This window comes from Canis aureus, chromosome 15, assembly GCF_053574225.1.
Source record: "Canis aureus isolate CA01 chromosome 15, VMU_Caureus_v.1.0, whole genome shotgun sequence".
NCBI lineage: Eukaryota > Metazoa > Chordata > Mammalia > Carnivora > Canidae > Canis > Canis aureus.
Window position 1 is genome coordinate 54882486 of NC_135625.1, and position 19353 is coordinate 54901838.

The following is a 19353-nucleotide window of genomic DNA, read 5'->3' on the forward strand; positions in this document are numbered from 1 at the left end:
TTGCCTTTTATTCATCTTGTGATTGGCCACATAAGCCTTCAGTCCAGTCTCACTTAAAAAGCAAGGTTCATGGAGTGCTTGGGTGGCTCAGTCGGTTAAATGTCTGTCTTCAGCTCAGATCATGATCCTGGGATCCTGGGATCCTCGGATCAAGCCCTGAGTCATGCTCCCTGCTCAACGGGGAGGTTGCTTTTCCCTCTCCTGTCTCCCCACTCGTGCTCTCTGCCTCTCTCTGTCCTTCAGATAAATAAAATCTTTCAAAAAAAAAAAACACAACAGAAGACAAAAAACCAACAACACAAGATTCATGAAAGGGAAGAAAGGAAATTGTTTTCATGAAGGAAGCTCTACCAATCAAGCCAGTTTTATTGCTTAACCTGTTCATGGATTTCTCTGCAAAGCCAAGTGTTTAAAAATTTCAGCATAGCCCACCATATGACATAAACATATCTCCAAAGAACCAGTGCCTAGTTTCCAGTCTGCAGAATATAGATGCCCAGTGACAGTAATTGTAGCAACCGTTGGCCAAGATGTCAGGTGGTCACTTTCTCACTTTCTCAATAAAGCAACTGCAGCTGAAGGAGTTAGCTTGCTGCAGAGTTCACTCAAGAATTTTTCATGAATTCACTCTAGATGCACAGCTATTGAAAAGGGAATGTCCACCAACAATACTGCCTTGCATCCACTTGAGAGGAAACTTCATTTTATGTAATGTTGACCTAGGTTGGGAATGAGAGGTGGAGTTTATTAGTGAAATGAACCGCATAAAACCTACCCTGTTAGTGATCGGACTCTTTGGAGTAATTGAAGCTGGACCCTGGAGCAGAGAGGACAAAGTCCATCACAAAGTTAATGTGCCCATTGGCCACTTGAATCAAGGTTACTTAATCCATTCTGACACTTGTCCTGTAGACTATCCCTTGGAGTTCTCCAGGCAGTCACTAGCCATGGGTTAACTAGTGAGCATTTTAATTTCTAAAGCGCACTAGGATTCCCAACTGGATTGTAGGGAATGTGATTTGTACCTGGATTCCAGGTACTCTCCCAGGAGTCTTGGTACTTCATAATCTTTGTTTTTTAATCCTTACATAATCTTTATTTCTTCACCGAGACACTGGGGGTCAGTATTTATTCATAAATGCCTCCGGATTAGACTGCAAACCTAGTTCTGACAATTTACAAGAGGTCATGGCCAAAGAGGCCTTTCTTTCTTTGATTATGTAACTGTTGAGCTCAGCTGATGTAAACATAAAATGTAAATATAGACATCATGGATCCCCATGGGACTGTAACCTGGGAAAGAGCAGACATAAATAAATATAAACTTAGATTTTCAATCTAAAATATAAACTAATACCAAGTCCTTACTGGTTTCTGGAGTCCTGCTGGTGTCTGGTAACAGTGGTCCTACCAATGCACTCAGATGCTCAGCCAGCGTCCTGCCTGTTGCCCTTGACTTTCCTTCTGATGAATTACAGAGTCCTGTTGATTCTCTCTCCTGGTTCCTTTCAAATTCATTTCTATAGCCTCCGTGCTGAGGTCCTGGATCACATCTCAGCTTTTCTCTCTTTAGATATTTCAAAACTTGATTTCCCTCCTTCTACTTTTATTCTCCAATCCTCTTCAAAAATTTTTTGGGTGACTTTTCAGAAGCTCTGCCACACAGAACTTGATGCACAGTTTCAGGGGCACCAACACATTTGTAAGGATCTGCCTTTGCCTCATTGTCTCTCCATCATATGCTCATTGCCTGCCTAGTATCTGCTCATCCCTCAGGACTCTTAGGGTGCCTTAGAGTCCCTGACTTACCTATGCCAGACCTCACTTGTCCCCTTGTCCCTTCTCTTTGCTGGCAGGAGAACTGAATGAATCTAAAGTCCTCTGCCTCATGAAGCTCATGCCAGACAGGATCATGCAAACTTATTCCCCCCACATTTCAAAAATATATCCTCCTTGAGTCCTGGACTATTCATTTTTATAGATTCTTTAAAGTATTTCTTGTCTAGCAGATATATGATCTTAATCTGAACAGTGCTCTGTGGCTGTCTTCCCACTATGTCAGTCCACACAAGCAGACGTGGAGACCCTGCTGCTGGTGGACAGAAAGCTCAGAGCATAATAATGGTGTGGAAACAGGCTAGTGATTTGTATTGCTTTTTACTCAAATTATAGAGTTAAATGTAGCAGTATAAATATTTTGAAAATAAATAGAGAAGATTCCTTAATCCTACCATCCTGAGAACTATTTCATTTATTTCTTTCTACATGCATTTTTCATATAGATTTATTCTTACTTTACATTATATTTTTAAAATCCTAAGTATTTTTCCATGGTTCATGGGCTTCAAACAATCTAAATATATGGATAAATATTGTTCCATCATTTGGATAGAACTTAAATGTCCCAACAAGGAATAAAATTAGATGTTTTCACAATCCTGCTATAATAAATAATTCTGTTTATATAACTTCCCTACAGGCCCATCTTAAATGTATGTGAGTTTCAGTACAAGAGCACAATGGCAGCCTGCATGCTACTTGTCTAAATATTTTTAAATACCAATCAAGCTAACAAACAGATAAAATGTTTTGTATGTTTTATATAACTTGACAAATATACCTTCAAAACAAAAAGTATTTTAATATATGTAAAGACATTTTATATGATTGAAAGCCAGCAAGCATTAAGAATGGTTCTGGAAATCTCTGGAAAGATTTCGTGTATACTAAACCCTGAATAACACAACATGTATGTCAGTGTGTGCTCATGTGCATATGCATGTGTGTGTGCTAAGGCAGAAAGGGGTATTAAAGAAGTAGAGAAAAGCTAAGGTCAGGGTAGGCTTGGCACAGTAATGAGCAATTAAACATCATAGAATGGGATTAGAGAAGCAGACAGAAGCTACATTGGGCCATGGTGAGAGGGATGGAAGTATAGGGAAGGTCTTCTAAGCAGAAGAGTGGTCTAGTGTCCCAAGCCCTTCTGGCCACAAAGAGCTCCAGCCATTTGAGCATAGTCTCTCCAAGGCAACATTTTACATTCCACTGTTGTGAAATATGATCCTTATGAGAATTGTAAATCCTATCATCTTTAAAGAGAGATTAAGGCTCCCAAATGTATGACTCATTGAGAGAACTGAAGGGAGAAATGGACAGCAATACAATAATAGTAGGAGACTCTAATACCTCCCCTTCCATTATGATAGAACAACCAGAGAGAAGATCAGTAAGGAAACAGAGGACTTGAACCAAACAATGGGACCAACTGGACCTAAGAGACATATACAAAATACTGCACCCCAAAACAGCAGAATACACATTCAAGTGCACATAGAACATCCACCAAGACAGACCACATGTTAAGCCACAAACCATGGAACTAGGAATCAACAGCAGAAAGAAAACAGAAAAATCACATAGAATATGAAAATAAATAATTCACTTTAAACAATCAATGAGTCAAAGAAGAAATCACAAGGGAATTTAGAAGAAATCTGGAGATAAAATTAAAACAGCATGCTGAAACACATGGAATACAATAAAACCAGTACTAAGAAGAAAGTTTATAGTGACAAGTGCTTATATTAAAAAAGAAGAAAGATCTCAAATCAACAACCTAATTTTGCATCTCAAGGACTACAAAAAGGAAGAGCAAACTAACCCAAAAGCTAGCAGAAAGAAGGAAATAATAAAGATTAGAGGACAGATAAATGGAATAGAAAATAGAAGCAATAGAAAAATTAACAGGGCAGCCCCAGTGGCTCAGTGGTTTAGCTCAGCCCAGGGCCTGATCCTGGAGACCTGGGATCGAGTCCCATGTCGGGCTCCCTGCATGGAGCCTGCTTCTCCCTCTGCCTGTGTCTCTGCCTCTCTCTCTCTGTGTCTCTCATGAATAAATAGGTAAAATCCTTTAAAAAATTTTTTTTAATTAAAAAAATTTAAAAAACCAAGAATTGGTTTTTTGAAAATATCAACAAAATTGACAAATCCTTAGCTAGACTCAGAGAAAAAGAAATGAGACTCAAATAATAAAATTAGAAATGAAAGAAGGGACATTACAACTGATGTCATAGAAATAAAAAGGATTAAACAGACTACCATGAACAATTATATGCCAATAAATTGGATAACCTAGAAGAAATTGATAAATTCCTGGAAGCATACAACCTACAAACAATGACTTGTAAGAAATTTTAAAAATTGGAATAGACTTATAACTAATAAAAAATTTGAAGCAGTACTCAAAAGCCTCCCAACAAAGAAAAGTCCAGGACCAGAGGCTTCACTGTAAAATTCTACCAAATATTTATTTATTTATAAAGATCTTATTTATTTATTTATTAATGAGAGACACAGAGAGAGAGAGAGGCAGAGACACAGGCAGAGGGAGAAGCAGGGTCTCTGGGAGGGGGCTGATGTGGGACTCAATCCCAGATCCCAGGATCATGCCCTGAGCCAAAGGCAGACGGTTAACCACTGAGCCCCCCAGGCATCCCTCTATCAAATATTTAAAGAATAATTAATACCAATCCTTCTAAAACTTTTCCAAAGAATTGAAAATGAGGGAACATTTTCAAACTCATTCTATGAAACCAGCATTACTCTGATGCAAATAAATAAATAAATAAATAAATAAATAAATACCACCCAAACTGGAAAGAAAAAAGTAGAATTATATCTGTTTCATGGGTGACAAAATTTTATATGAGAAAAGTATAAGGATTCCACAAAAAACTTGAAACTAAGAAATTATTTTAACAGTTACAGGATACAAAATTACACAAAAATCAACTCTTTCTATACACTAACCATGACCATTCTGGAAAGAAAATTAAGACAACAAACTAATTTACTATAACATCGAAAAGAATAAAGTACTTAAGGATAAACTTAACCAAGGAGATGAAAATCTTGTACACTGAATACTATAAAACACTGCTCAAAGAAATTAAAGATATAAATGTATGGAAAGACATTGTAGACATGAAAGACACTGTTCATGGATTAGAAGAACTTAATGTAGTTAAAATATCCATATTATCCAAAGTTATCTACAGATTCAGTGCAATCCCTATCAAAATCCCAATGTCATTCTTTGCAGGAATAGAATAAAGTATCCTAAAAACAAATCTCAAGGGCCTCACAATAGCCAAAGCAATCTTGAAAAAGAACATAGTTGGAAGTCTCACACTGCCTGATTTCAAAACATACTACAGAGGAACAAGACTTTGTAGGACTGCTATAAAAACAGGTCTAGAGACCAATGAAACAGAATAGAGAGCCCAGAAATAAAGCTTTGCATAATACAGTCAAATGATTTTTGATAAAGATGTCAAAACTACACAGTGGGGAAAGGACAGTCTCTTAAATGATATTGGGAAAACTGGATATCCACATGCAAAAGAATTAAGTTGGACCTTAAATAAAAATTAAAAATTAAATCAAAGTGGTTTGAAAACCTATCCATAAGACCTAAAATATAAAACTCCTAAGAGAAAATGTAGGGAGAAAGGTTTAGGACATTGGATTTAGCAATGATTTCTTTGGTATGACACTAAAGGCACAGGGAATGAAAGCAAAAATAGGTAAATGGAACTATATCAAGTGTAAAAACTTCTGTGCATCAAAGGAAACACTCAACAGAGTGAAAAGGCAACCTATAGAGTGGGAGAAAATATTTGCAAACCATTTATATAAGAGGTTATATCCAGAATATGTAAGGAACTTCTACAACTCAACAACAGAAAACTCAATTTAAAAATGGGCAAAGAACTTGAATAGACAGTTTCCAAAGAGAATACACAAATGGCCAACACACATATGAAAAGATGCTCTATATCACTAATTATAAGAAAAGTGCAAATCAGGGATGCCTGGGTGGCTCAGTCAGTTAAGCATCTGACTCTTGATTTTGGCTCCATATCTGGCTCCCTACTAGGTATGGAGCCTGCTTAAGATTCTCTCTCTCCCTTTCACCCTGCTGCTCCACACTCTCCTTCTCCCCTCTTTTTAAAAAATATTTTATTTCTTTATTCATGAGAGATACAGAGAGAGAGGCAGAGGGAGAAGCAGGCTCCCCAGGATCATGACCTGAGCCAAAAGCAGATGCTCAACCACTGAGCCCCCCAGTCGTCCCTCTTTCCCCCTCTCTTAAACAAAAAAGAGAAATGCAAATAAAAACTACATTGGGATATCACCTCATATCCATTGGAATGGCCACTATCAAAAGAACAAAAAATAACAAGTATTGGCAAAGATGCAGAGAACTCTTTGGCACTGTTGGTGGGGATGTAAAATGATGAAGCCATTGGGGAAAAAAGTATAGAAGTTCCTCAACAAATTAAAAACAGCATTACCATATGATCCAGAAATCCCACTTCTAGGTATATATCCCAGAGAATTCAAACCAGGATATTGATGAGATATTTACACACCTGTCAATTGCAACATTATTCACAACAATCAAGAGATGGAAGCAACCCAAATGTTCACTGACGAATGCATGAAGAAAAGTGATATAAACATACAATGGAATATTATGCAGACTTAAAAAGAAGGACATTCTGTTACACGCTACAATATGAATGAACCTTGAGGACATTCTGCTAAGTAAAAAGAAGCCCGTTATAAAAGGACAAATACTGTATGATTCCACTCAAATCAAGTATCCAAAGTAGTCAAAATCATACACGCAGAAGTTAGAAAGGTGATTGCCAAAGGCTAGGTGGGGAGGGAACTAGTATTTAACAGTCATAGAGTTTCAGTTTTGCAAGCTGAAAAGTTCCAGGGATCCTACTGCACAACAGTGTGAATATACTTAACTAAACTGTACACTTAAATATGGCTACATTGGTAAGTTCAATGTCATATGTTTTTATCACGATATAAAAAGAGATTAAGAGAAAGACTTTGCTTCTATTTTTTTAAAAGATTGATTTATTTTAGATAGAGAAGCATGAAGGTGGGGGAGGGGTAGAGGGAGATGGAGAGAATCTCAAGCAGATTCCCCACTAAGCAGGGAGTCCAATGCAGGACTCAATCCCGTGACTCTGAGATCACGACCTGAGCTGAAATCAGGAGTGGGACGCTCAACCAACAGCCATCCAGGTGTCCCAAGACTTCTACACTTCTAAATGCACTACTTCTGGAAATGATGTCATGAGAAGCATCACAATGAAATGAAAATGATGACTATCTTTATGACTCTCAAAGTCATGCAAAAATACTGTATTTGAAATCTTGCTTTTAAATTTTATCATACACTTATCATGAATTACTCCCAAAGATGACTCTCCAATGCAAAGAAAGCCTGGTCTTAGATCATGTTAAATCCTCATAGCAATGCTATGAGGACGCATTTTCATCTTACAGAGGAGCCTCAGAAAAGCTGAGTAACCTGCCCAAAGTCACAAAGCTAGAATATAGTTGCAGCAGGATTCAAATCCAGGCCTCTCTAACTCCACAGCCCATGCTCTTAGCCACTATTCCATACTGCTTAGTTTGAAAGCAATTTTTTTTTGTAAATTTATTTTTTATTGGTGTTCAATTTGCCAACATATAGAATAACACCCAGTGCTCATCCCATCAAGTGCCCCCCTCAGTGCCAGTCCACCCAGTTGCCCTCACCCCCTGCCCACCTCCCCTTCCCCAACCTCTAGTTCGTTTCCCAGAGTTAGGAGTCTCTCATGTTCTGTCTCCCTTTCTGATACTTCCCACTCGTTTTTTCTCCTTGAAAGCAATTTTTAATTTGAGATGTCCATTTTAAATTGGCCAAAGAATAAGATTGTCCAAGGAAGCTATAGTGAGTAAATTCCATTTACATTCTCTTACACACTAATATGGTGCCACATAAACAGAACACTGAGTGGAGCTAGAGAGCTTAGGTTATTCACGCAAAATTGAAATGTTTGCTTTTCTCAGTGAGAGAAATAGAGCTTGCTTTCCTTCTTTCCTTAAACCATCTGTGTTGATATTTGGGGAGTCCAGAGCTTGTGTATTAAAGCCTCTCTGGATTATATGAATACATACATAGGAATAGGTGAACCAAACATTTTATTTGCCAAAAAGGAAAACAGAGATCATGTCTTCTTCAGTGTGGGGTATTTAAAGCCACAGTGCTGCAACCTTAGAAAACTATGTGTCTGGCTGCCTGGGTGGCTCAGGTCGTGATTCTGGGGTCTTGGGATTGAGTCCCACATCGGGCTCCCTGTGGGGAGCCTGCTTCTCTCTCTGCCTATGTCTCTGCCTCTCTCTGTTTGGAAGGTCACTCAGCTGAGAATGACACCCAAAGCACAGAATGAGATGGCTCCAGCAAGGACTCCGATGCCCCTGCCACTGGGCACAGATGCTGTAGCTCCCAGCGATGACGTGGGACACTGAATGTTAGCACATCTGCTACTGTTATTTCGATAGGCAATGGTCTGAGGATTGCAAAAATGGCCATAAAGCCTTCTTTTCTCCTGTATCCATCCTTCCACGCTCCTTTACCATCAAACTTAGAATGACCTCCCACCTGATTCTGGGCTCAGCCAATGGGATGGCAGAGAAGTGACCCTAGCAGAGACTTGAGAAACCTGTGCACTCTGGAGCTGGTCTTCTTTTGGAACCCTGAAGCCGCCACGTGAAGAAACCCAAGCTCACCCCCAGGATGATGGGATATACAGGCACAGTCACTCCACTCCTGCTACCTGAACCTACAGCTTGACAACCACCAGACGTGTATTTTGAGGCCAACTCAGACCTTCCATCTATTAGGCAACTTGCCAGTTCACCATGGATGCATGAGTAAGCTCAGTGATGGCCAACTAAGCTGGCACAGACCACACAGTCTGGCCAACCCACAAAATCACTAGCTAAATAAATGGCGGTTATTAGAAGTCATTACGTTTGGGCTATCAGCAGCAAGTTACCTGATATTAGTTTACTAAATTCTTTCACATACCTTATCTCACTCTACTCTGCTCACAATTCTCTAAGGTGGGAGAAGCAGGTACATTGTCCACATGTTCCAACGGAGAGGAAATTGAGCCCCACAGAAGCTTACTGATTTGCCAAATGTAAGACTGCCAGTAAATTAAAAAGATGGATTTAGAATGGAGGTTTCCTTGACCCCCTACTCAAAATATACACATCGACCATATTGTTTTGTTTGAAGCAAAGCAATAGTACATCATGGCTTCGGCTTAGCCAATGGTTCTGTTAACATATTCTTATGTCCGCTGATTATCATCTAAACTCTTAAAGTTCAAGAGGGGATCCCTCTGTCAAAATCTGTTCCATCAGTTAGAGACAACTCTCAAGTAGGCAGACTGGGCTGGAGTTTTCAGGTGATCACAGGAATAAGCAGGCAAATACCTCCTGTGAAGAGCATACTTTGAGGAAATCATATTTCTTTTTTTTTTTTTTTTGAAATCAATATTTCTTAATCTCTGTGGATCTGCTAAGGTCTCCCACTTGCTGATAAATTCTTACAGAAACCAATGTAGGTAAAAGGACTGAGCATGTTACAGGCAAAGATCTTAGGATGGAATCTTGGGTCAGTACCAATAGGAAGGCAAGCTCTTGGTTCTGTTAAGGAGCTTAACTCAAGTTTGTCATTAGCTATGGTTCGAGGAGGAATGTGCATAACGTTATGAAGTAGGAATAATAAAATACTGTCGTTCATTAGCAGGGTTCACAAAAACTTTCATGAGGGACACAGCACTGAAGCTGGGCTCTGAGGATTGCAGCAGAAGGATGGGAGGGTAGGGAGGTGAACAAGTCTGGCAGGAGGCTGGCTAGCTAGAGGGGTCTGAGAAAGTGGGAAGACCCAAATAGGCTCAGGTAAGTTTTAAGCAGAAATGACCAGAATAACCTTAACCTTGTTTCTCTGACTAGAAAAGAGACGTGGTTCAAAACGCACCAATTATAGGATTTGCTAGTGATCAGAATTCAATGAAACAGGTACTAGCTTATAGTCTAAAGAAGAAAGAAAGGGGCTGGTGTAGGGAAACCTAATGAATTTTGAGTATGTTGGGCTGGAGGTATCAGAGATAATCTTTATGGGCACGTCTGTGACTAGTGAAAAACAGCCCTGGACCACAGAAGAGAAGCCATTGGGTTCAGCTCAGCTGTGATTCCTACCCTGTAGAGTTTTGTGAGAATGGAATAGGATAATATATCTACATGTCTAGCAGAGTGCTTGGCCACAGAAGAAAGTTTAAATTACCATTCAGCTCCTAGAATAAACAGTTTCCTTACCCACATTTTTCTTCTCCCTTGGCGATGGGGAAGCCTGACTTTGAATGTTTCCTAGGATCAGCCAAGACTACCTGAAAGACTTTTGCCAAGTACCCATCATCATGAATGGGTTGGGAACCCTGTTCTAGAGAAGACAGTATGGTGGTTTTTAAACAATTAAAAATAGGATCACAATATGATTCTGCAATTCTTACTTCTGAGCATATGGCCAAAATAATGGAAAGTAGGGTCCTGAAAAGATATTTGTACACCCATGTTCTTAGCAGGATTATTCAAAATAGCTAAAACATGGAAACAACCCAAATGTCAATTGACAGATGGATGCATAAACAAAATGTGGTATGCACATACAGTGCAGTATTATCCAGCCCTAAGAAGGAAGGAAATCCTGACATATGTTACAATATGGATGAACTTTGAAGATCTTATGCCAAGTGAAATAAGCTAGTCACAAAAAGACAAATACTATATGATTCCACTTATATGAGAATTTAGAATAGTCAAAATCGTAGACACAGACAATAGAATAGTGTTTGCCAGGAGCTGGGGGAAATGGGGAGTTAACATTTAATGGGTACAGAGTTTCAGTTTTGGAGGTAGTTGGTGGGTGACGACACAGCACTACGTGAATGTATTTAATTCTACTGAACTGTGCGATTTAAAATGATTAAAAATACTAAGTTTATATGTATTTTACCACAATAATTTTTTTTTTTTTCTGAAAAAAATCACATGGTCTGGAGAGCTTGGTAAAATATAGAATCCTGGGCCTCACCACCAGAGGTATAGGTTCCATAGCTCTGACATGGGGGCTAAGATTTGAAATTTCTAACAAGCTTTCAGACAATGCTTGATGCTGCCCAAGCCTGGCAGTACTTTGAATAGCACTGCCCTAGGGGAAAACAGTTTAACAATAAGGAAGGAATTTGAGTCACCAAATGATCTTATGTAACAGGGAAGACAGAAATCAACTCCCTTAAGTGTGAGTGTGAGTATGCCTTTTTGTCATCCAGCCTAGCTTCCATCCTAATTCAGTTGGTACTCAATAATTGCTTGTTGGGGCACCTGGGTGGCTCAGTCCGTTAAGCTTCTGCCTTCAGCTCAGGTCATAATCCCAGGGTCCTGGGATTGAGCCCCACACCAGGCTCCCTGCTCAGTGAGGAGTCTGCTTCTGCCCTCCCCACCCCCACATCCCCTCCTCCACTTGTGCTCTCTCTCGCTCGCTTGCTCTGTCTCAAATAAACAAATAAAATCTTACAAAATAATAACAATTGCTTGTTGGATGACTGAATAAGTGAACCACTGTGTTCACAGGGCAAAAAGTCACAGATTGGTCTGGGCTGCTTGGTTCTTCTGGATCCACTCCCCTCTCTTCCTACATGTGAGTTCCAGACTCATTCTGACAATGAATGGACTAAAGATGGATAGCTGGGGTGTGGCCAAGGGCAGCCGTGCTTCTCTGCAGGAAGACACTCCACGGTGAAAAACTCCTACTTCTTGGCTCCAAGAGCTGCTTGCTGCTGCACACACCCGGCCCTCTGCCCAGGACAGGTTGTTGCTGATCCCCTATGCCTCCAGCTGCCACCCCTTCCCAGAGACAGTTGAAGGACAGCTTATCTCGCAGGGCATGATGGGCGCACAGACTTGCTGAAAGAGCTTGATTCCAAGTCCATGAGATGAAGAGACTAATGGGCAACGTCAGACTGGGGAGGCGCTGCTGTGGTGGGAAAGAATGCTGGTCGCGACCACTTCCTTCTCTTTATTCTGCATAGCAGTTAAATGCCGGCCTTGCCCGAATATCATGCTGAGACCTGGACCTCAGAAGTCCAAAACACACACCCTTTTCAGAAATGTGTAATGTCATCACTTCTTGACCAAATGACTCCAACCACAGAGAGGCGCAAATTTTCCACTGGGATTCATTCTGCTGCTCCCTTTTGGTGGGTATACTCTTTCCATCATGCCTTTGAAACCCCAATTCATTATCTGAAGTATAGGCTTTTCAAAACTGATTTTAAAGTAAGCTTGTTATTAAACATACATATCTCGCCCCTGTCTTTCTCACTCCACTTTATGGATTTGAGAACTGGGACATAGAACAGCCGATGGCTTAGAAAAGCTAAATTCTCTTTTTATTTGGACCATGGACCATAATCTGGGCTTTGAAGTCTAAAGAGCTAGGATTACCGGCCCTCTCCCCAACCCTCAGTATGGCCAGACCCTGATGCAAAAAAGCCAGGAACCTCATTCCCCAAGCACAAGCAATCCAAGACTTCCAGTTTCTGGTTGCAGTTGAAGGCTAGTAAATTTGGAGAACAGAATGGAACTGTTTCTTGTACAGGCAAACAACTTGTAATCATTAAGAAGCATGAAGCTAATGAAAAGCAATTAGTCCAACGGCAAGTCTTGCCATAAGTTTTATCCCCAAAGTGAACGCATGATACAGGCATGATTCTTGATTTCAGATAAAACAGAAAACATGGAGTTATTATTAAATACAAAGTAAAACGACATGAAAAAAAAAATGCCAGGAGATAGAAGGAATGCAAGCAGGAGCCCTGGGGCAGAGGGAGGGAAGAGCTAGCTGGAGAAGGCGGATGTGTGGGGAGGGCCAGGGGTGAGGGGCACTGGGCCAAGTGGAGTCAGTCTCCCGGCTGGCGGCTGGCGATGCTGAGGGGCCAGGGGCAGAGCCAGCTCCTCTCCCCGCCACCCCCCCCCCCCACCAGGAGTCCTGAGCTTGGGTCTCTGCAGCTCTGGCCAAGCCCCTCAGCCTCCCCACCCTGCTGCCCCTTCCACAGGGAGTCACATGGTGCCCTCCCCTTATGGAGCAAGAAATAAAGAATGACTCCTCATTTCCTGGAACACTTGAGACCACAGGGGAGTTGGCAGAGGCAGGGGAAAGTTAAGATTTTTGGTGAAATGGGGGGCAGGGTGAGAGGACACTGAAACTACCTATGTATCTCTCCCTACCGGACAGATTTCTGGCAAAATGCATGCTTTTGAGATAGCCTGTGGTTGAAAAATCAGCCAGGGATGCTTTAAGTTCTACTCATGGAACCAGACTGCCAGGGAGGGATTTCTTCCTTTGGGAAATCAGAATATAATTTGGCCTCAGGCCACCTTCAGTGTACCTTGAATGAATACCTAATATGATCACAAAATCTTCCCAACCACTAAGAAAAGGGGGTCTTCCCCTTTTTTTTCCAACCCCAGATGCCTGAAATTCCTCTAACATGGGACAAAGAAATCTTTATGAAATCATAAAAGATGACATTCTAAAAGTGAATACCACCAAGGAACAGAGCCTACCGAAGACACTCATTTGCAGTGGAAAGGTAGAACACGGAGCAACAGGTGAAAATTATTGGCAGCAGATTTCCCGGTTTTGGTAGAAGGGGCCCTACAGAAGAGGAGGGGTTTATGTTGAAGAAAGACAGAGACTTTGTTAAGTTACTGACCAGCTGATTGTACGAAGGTCTGGCCTTGTTTATCTTCAGATGGGGTGGAGGAGAGAGGCCTTTCAAGCTGGGAGTGAAGATATCCTTGTCTCGTGGGGCTGTTGACAATAGATAATCTTTTGTGTGCTTTAGGGAGATTTGGACACTTTCTTCTTCATGTTCTTTGAAAAGCATTATTTGAGCCTTCCGTAGCAATGAGATATATGCGTACATGAGACAGTCGGTGGCACAGCACAGTGAGATGCAAAGGGCCTGGCCTGGAAGCCCAAGATTTGCCTTCTACCCCAGGCCCTTGCCACCAACTAACTAAATGACCTGTTACCAGTTACTTCATCTCCGATGCCTCTTCGTTTTCCCAGTTCGTGCCCTGGGAACGAGGGCCAGTTCTTTCCAAATCGGGAGGCTTTCTTTGAAAGCAGAGAGCGGCTGCAGTGGAAGTAGAGGAGGGCTCCTAGAACCCTGCCCACTGGCTCCCTACTTCCTGCCCCCCCAAACCCTGCCTGTCAGCCACCTCAACAGAATCCCCAATAGTTTGAACCATACTGCCTGAGATGGTGGCTCCTGTTTCCAGGAGCTTGTGAAAGAGTAGCTTCTGCTGGAGGAGTGTCACAGACCGGCTTGGAGAATCTGGCAATCCCGCTCTAGACTGAGATCCCATGGGATCCCATGAGCCTTGTTCTGCCCAGGGCTGTGCCTGGGAGTCAGAGGCCTTGAGATTCCCTCAAGAGGTAGATCACGTCTCTCTTAGCAGCACAGGCTGCCTGACTATATGGAGGGTCTAGGAATTTCTTATTAACAATTCTCTTATTAAAACAGCTATACAAAAACAAACAAAAAATAAATAAATAAAAACAGCTCTACCAAAAAAAACCCAAAAAGCAAACAAACAAAAAACCCAACGCAGCTCTACCCATTGCATCTTCAATTAATGAGTATGTAATCTGCCTTCCAGTTCGGCTCCTCCTTACTTGCCCAGGCTATCTCTTGTCCTTTTTCATCTCTGCCGTCCTGCTGGAGCCTGATGATAAATGTCCCATGTGTCATAGGTGACTTACATGGTTAGAATGACATACTCCTTGTCTTACCTGACAAAGTTATCATCCATCTGCACCCCACTCCCGGCAGACACAGAGAAAACGGAGGTCGGTGCTCTTGTCCTGAAAATTATGAAGCTGGAGGAAATTAGAAATGACACAAAAAAATAAGCGATGGAACCAGTTCCTTACGTCTCCATGAAAATGAAAGGCATGTCCAAAGCCACATCGCATAGAGGAATCCCGGCAGATCCTAACGCCCTGGCATTGGGGGGGAGAGAAGATGGTATTTGAGAAAACTTGCTCTGACAAAGAGATGGTAACGGGCTCAGGGCAGGGAAAACTCAAAGCAGGGAGATGGGTGGTTGCATGAACCCAGACCCTGGGTGCGGTGCAGATCTGTGCTAGGAATGAGGGTTCTCCCCTCTGAGAGCAGCACCAGGCAGTGGGAAGAACTTGGTCTGGGAGGGGAGCCTGGGAGACCTAAGAGCGGGGCTGCCCCCTGTCCTGCCCTCAACCTCTCATTGAGAGGCTTTTAAAACGAGGGGTGGGCCCCCATAGTCTGTGAGGACCTCCCTGAACCATACAGTCCCTGGCTGTTCCCCCTTTATTGGCCTTTGTGACCCAGGAAGGCCACAGTTGGTAGGCATGTTTCCCTGCATTCTCTGCATGTATTTTAGCTTGCCCTTCCCGATCCTTCTAGACACTTCCCACGTTGATGGTTGAAAGTCATTAGAGCAGTCCCCAGTGGCTGAAAGTCCTACCTAGAAAAATTATGCAATAGTAACTAGCACTTGTGTGCAACTCGTTCTGGGCAAGTCTGGCTTCGTTGCTTTACATATTAACATAGGGAGTACATGCTATTATCATTCTGATGTTACAGGTCAGGAAACTGAGGAGCAGAGCAGTTAAGTAAGTTGCTCAAGGTCACACAGCTGCAAAACCTAGGCAGTTTGGCTCTGGAGCCCATGGGTTGGTTAAAAAGCCTCCTTCACCACCTCTCCCTTATAAAACATACAGTAATAGGAGTGATACAATAACATATATGGTAACTTCTTGACTATTCTGAACAAGAAGAGTTTTGAGCCCTTAGGAGCGAGCTGATGCCTCCAGGGGCTGGCAGGGGTGGGGGGCAGTTGGGACATCTCAGAGTGTGCTGGGGCTTTGGAGGATGGCACAGCTACTGTGTACATACATTGCTGCCCCTGTATCTGCTTCTCTCTGCAAATTAACAGCAACAAAGAAACATGCTCGTTCGCAGCTTTAAAAAGGAGCTCGGCAGCTACAGGAATCTGGAAATAATACGCTCTTAACTCAAAGGACTGATGCATTGGTTTAAAAGGGGTTGACTTTAAAGCTGGTATGTGAGTTTACTGGGGCCGTTGGCAGGGATGCTAACAATTTATGGAACGCATTTTTGGAAAGGATTAGGGGAAAAAGCATGTTGTATCTTACAAACCCCGAATGAGGCGTACAGCTCCAAGGGGTGAGCATTCAGGATCAAGCTCGCGGTGTGCATTGTTTTTAGGGGAATACGTTTGACTTCTCTCCTCTCCTTCTTTTCTTTTTCAGGTCTTACCCAAAGGATCAGATTCAGGCCATACCGGATGTGCCCAAATCATTTCCATCCGATGTCTGGGATAGCCCGGGAGGCCTGGCCTCGAGGAGCAGTTCCCCGTGACCCCACGAGAACTGGTCAGTTGTTCCTGTGCAGGCTGGGCCCAGGCCCTGCTGGTTTTCTTCTGACAGCCGAGGCTTCCAATCGGGCTGCTGTTTACATTCTGCCTGTGGAGTAAACTGAGGGAAGAAAAGCCCTTCAAAAAAATTAAAAAAAAAAAGAAAGAAAAAAATGAGTGAAAATATCAGTGAGGGTGACAAAGCATGAGAGACACCTAACTCTGGGAAATGAACAAGGGGTAGTGGAGGGGACGTGGGCAGGGGGTTGGGGTGACTGGGTGATGGGCACTGAAGGGGACACTTTGGCGGGATGAGCACTGGGTATTATGCTAAATGTTGGCAAATTGAACTCCAATAAAAAAAAAGAAAAAAAGAAAAAAAAAGAAAAGAAAAGCCCTTCACTCCAGTTGTTTCCCTCCCAAAGTCTCCCTCCCCCCAGTATTGATGACGTGCTTCCTGCAAAGCAGAGGTCGTTTACACAGATGGGTAAACCAAGGCACGGAGCAGTAAGCTGCTGTTTGATTACTGTATAACAGAGGAAAGGACATCTCTCCATCCAAAACTAAACCTCTGGAAGCTAAGCAATGGTTTTTTGTTTGTTTGTTTGTTTGTTTGTTTTGTTTTGTTTTGTTTTGTTTTTTAAGAGAGTGTTAAATCGAAAGGAAAACACTAGACTTTGTAAAGAATCCCTCTGCCGCTATTTCTGGGACTTCTGCTTGGACCCCACCTGCCTGGCCCCAGGGCTTCACTGCTCCCCAAGATACAGAGAGCCCTTTAGTTCCTTGTTCACCTCTGCATTAGTTAGGCACGATCAGACAACAGACCCCTGGCAGAGAGGATTTCCAGCTGCTTCTGAAGGGCAGCAGTGTTCGCAGCAAGGATGGGGGCTGGACAAGCTAGTGTTTAACAGGGAGGCACTATCGACCCCGAAATGGGACAAGGAGCTGTGACTGCAGCCCCACGGCACCAGGCCAGGCCCACGCAGGACCGCTGCCTCTGCTGGCTTGTGACATCACAGACGGTGGTTCCACCCCAGGAGGGGCCCTTACACATCCCTGGCATATAGCCCTCTAGGTTGTTTTTTAAAAAGGCTATTTTGGGGGGATCCCCAGGTGACTCAGCAGTTTAGCGCCTGCCTTTGGCCCAGGTTGTGACCCTGAGGTCCCAGGATCGAGTCATGCATTGGGCTCCCTGCATGGAGCCTGCTTCTCCCTCTGCCTGTGTCTCTGCCTCTCTCTCTCTCTCATGAATAAATAAATAAAATATTTTTTTAAAAAAAGGCTATTTTTTTTAGGACAGTTTTAGGTTCATAACAAAACTGAGAGGTGGGGACAGAGATTTCTCTTATACACCCTGTCCCCACGCATGCCCCCCATTATTTACATCATTCACCAAAGAGATATATTTGTTACCAAGAATGGACATACCCTGACACATCGTTATCACCTAAAGTCTAAGACCCAAAGTGTTAGGCTTTATTCTTGGTGTGGTGCATTCTATGGATTTGAACAATGTGTAATGACATATATCCATCAGTATAATATCACATGGAGTATTTCCACTGTCCACAAAATCTGTGCTCTGTGTAAACATCCCTCATTCCATACCCCCCAAGCCCTGGCAACCACTGATCCTTTTACTATCTCCATAATTTTGTTCTTTCCAGAATGTCATATGGTTGGAATTCAAGTTGGCTTCTTTCACTCAGTCATATGCATGTAAGTTCCCTCCATGTCTTCTCATGGCTTGATAGCTCCTTTCTCTCTCTCTCTCTCTCTCTCTCTCTCTTTTTTATTGCTGAATAATATTCCACAGGCTGGATGCACCACAGTTTATTTGCCCATTCACCCACTGAAGGACATCTTGGTTGCTTCCAAGTCTTGGAGGTTATGAATGAAGCTGGTATAAACATCCATGTGCAGGTTTTTGTGGGGGCGTGTTTTCAACTCCTTTAGTTCAATATGGAGAATAGCGGTTACTGGAGCACATGGTGAGAGTGTATTTAATTTTACAAGACACTGACTGCCAAGCTGTCTTCCAGAGTGGCTGTACCATATTTTGCATTCCCAGCAGTGAAGAATGAGAGTTTCTGTAGCTCCACATCCTCACCAGCATCTGGTGGTGTCTGTTGTTCTGGATTTTGGTCAAATAGATGTATAGTGGCATCTCATTTGCATTTCCCTGATGTTATAAGCATCTTTCCATCCATATGCTTATTTGCCATCTGTATGTCTCCTTTGGTGAGGTGACTCTTTAGGTCTCTGGCTCACTTTTAAATTGGGTTGTTTGTTTTCTTATACTTGATTTTTAAAAGAGTCCTTTGTCTACTTTGGATAATATTTTGGATAATAGTCTTTTATCAGATATGTCTTTTGCAAATATTTTCTCTCTGTCTGTGGCTTGTTTTCCAATGCTCTTGACAGGGTCTTTCACAGAGCAGAAGTTTTTTTTTTTATTTTAATGAAGTCTGGCTTATCAATGATTTCTTTTATGGGCTATGACTTTGATGTTGTGTCTAAAAAGGCATTACCATTCCCAAGGTCATCTAGGTTTTCTCCTCTTTTATCTTCTAGGAGTTTTATAGTCTTGAATTTTACCTTTAGTTCTATGATCCATTTTAAGTGTAAGGAATTTTTATGAAGGCTGTAATGTCAGTGTCTTAGAGTCATTTTTTTGCATGTGGCTGTTTGGTGGTTCCAGGACAATTTGCCAAAGAAACTGTCTTTGCTCCCTGTATTGCCTTTGCTCCTTCATTAAAGATCAGTTGACTATATTTATGGGGGCCTATTTCTGGTCTTTCTATTCTATTCCACAGATCTATTTGTCTATTCTTTTCCCATTACCACCCTTTGGTATTGACTGCTGTAGCTTTATAGAAAGTCTTGACATTAGGTAGTATCAATCCTCCAACTTGGTTTTTCTCCAATATTGTGTTGGCTCTTCTG

The 19353-nt window shown here is 42.1% G+C and overlaps 3 long non-coding RNA genes across 3 annotated transcripts; 1 reads left to right on the forward strand and 2 right to left on the reverse strand.

Moving 5' to 3' along the window:
- Positions 1-202: 202 nt before the first annotated feature.
- Positions 203-15324, reverse strand: LOC144284877 (uncharacterized). The gene is made up of 3 exons (XR_013353294.1): positions 14783-15324; positions 8942-9062; positions 203-719 (listed from the first exon to the last, which is right to left on the reverse strand). It is a non-coding gene; the product is annotated as an uncharacterized LOC144284877 (long non-coding RNA).
- Positions 12924-16801, forward strand: LOC144284875 (uncharacterized). Its single transcript, XR_013353292.1, has 2 exons — positions 12924-13593; positions 16304-16801. It is a non-coding gene; the product is annotated as an uncharacterized LOC144284875 (long non-coding RNA).
- LOC144284876 (uncharacterized) lies at positions 16481-17413 on the reverse strand. Its single transcript, XR_013353293.1, has 2 exons — positions 17199-17413; positions 16481-16545 (listed from the first exon to the last, which is right to left on the reverse strand). It is a non-coding gene; the product is annotated as an uncharacterized LOC144284876 (long non-coding RNA).
- Between the last annotated feature and the right edge of the window lie 1940 nt (positions 17414-19353).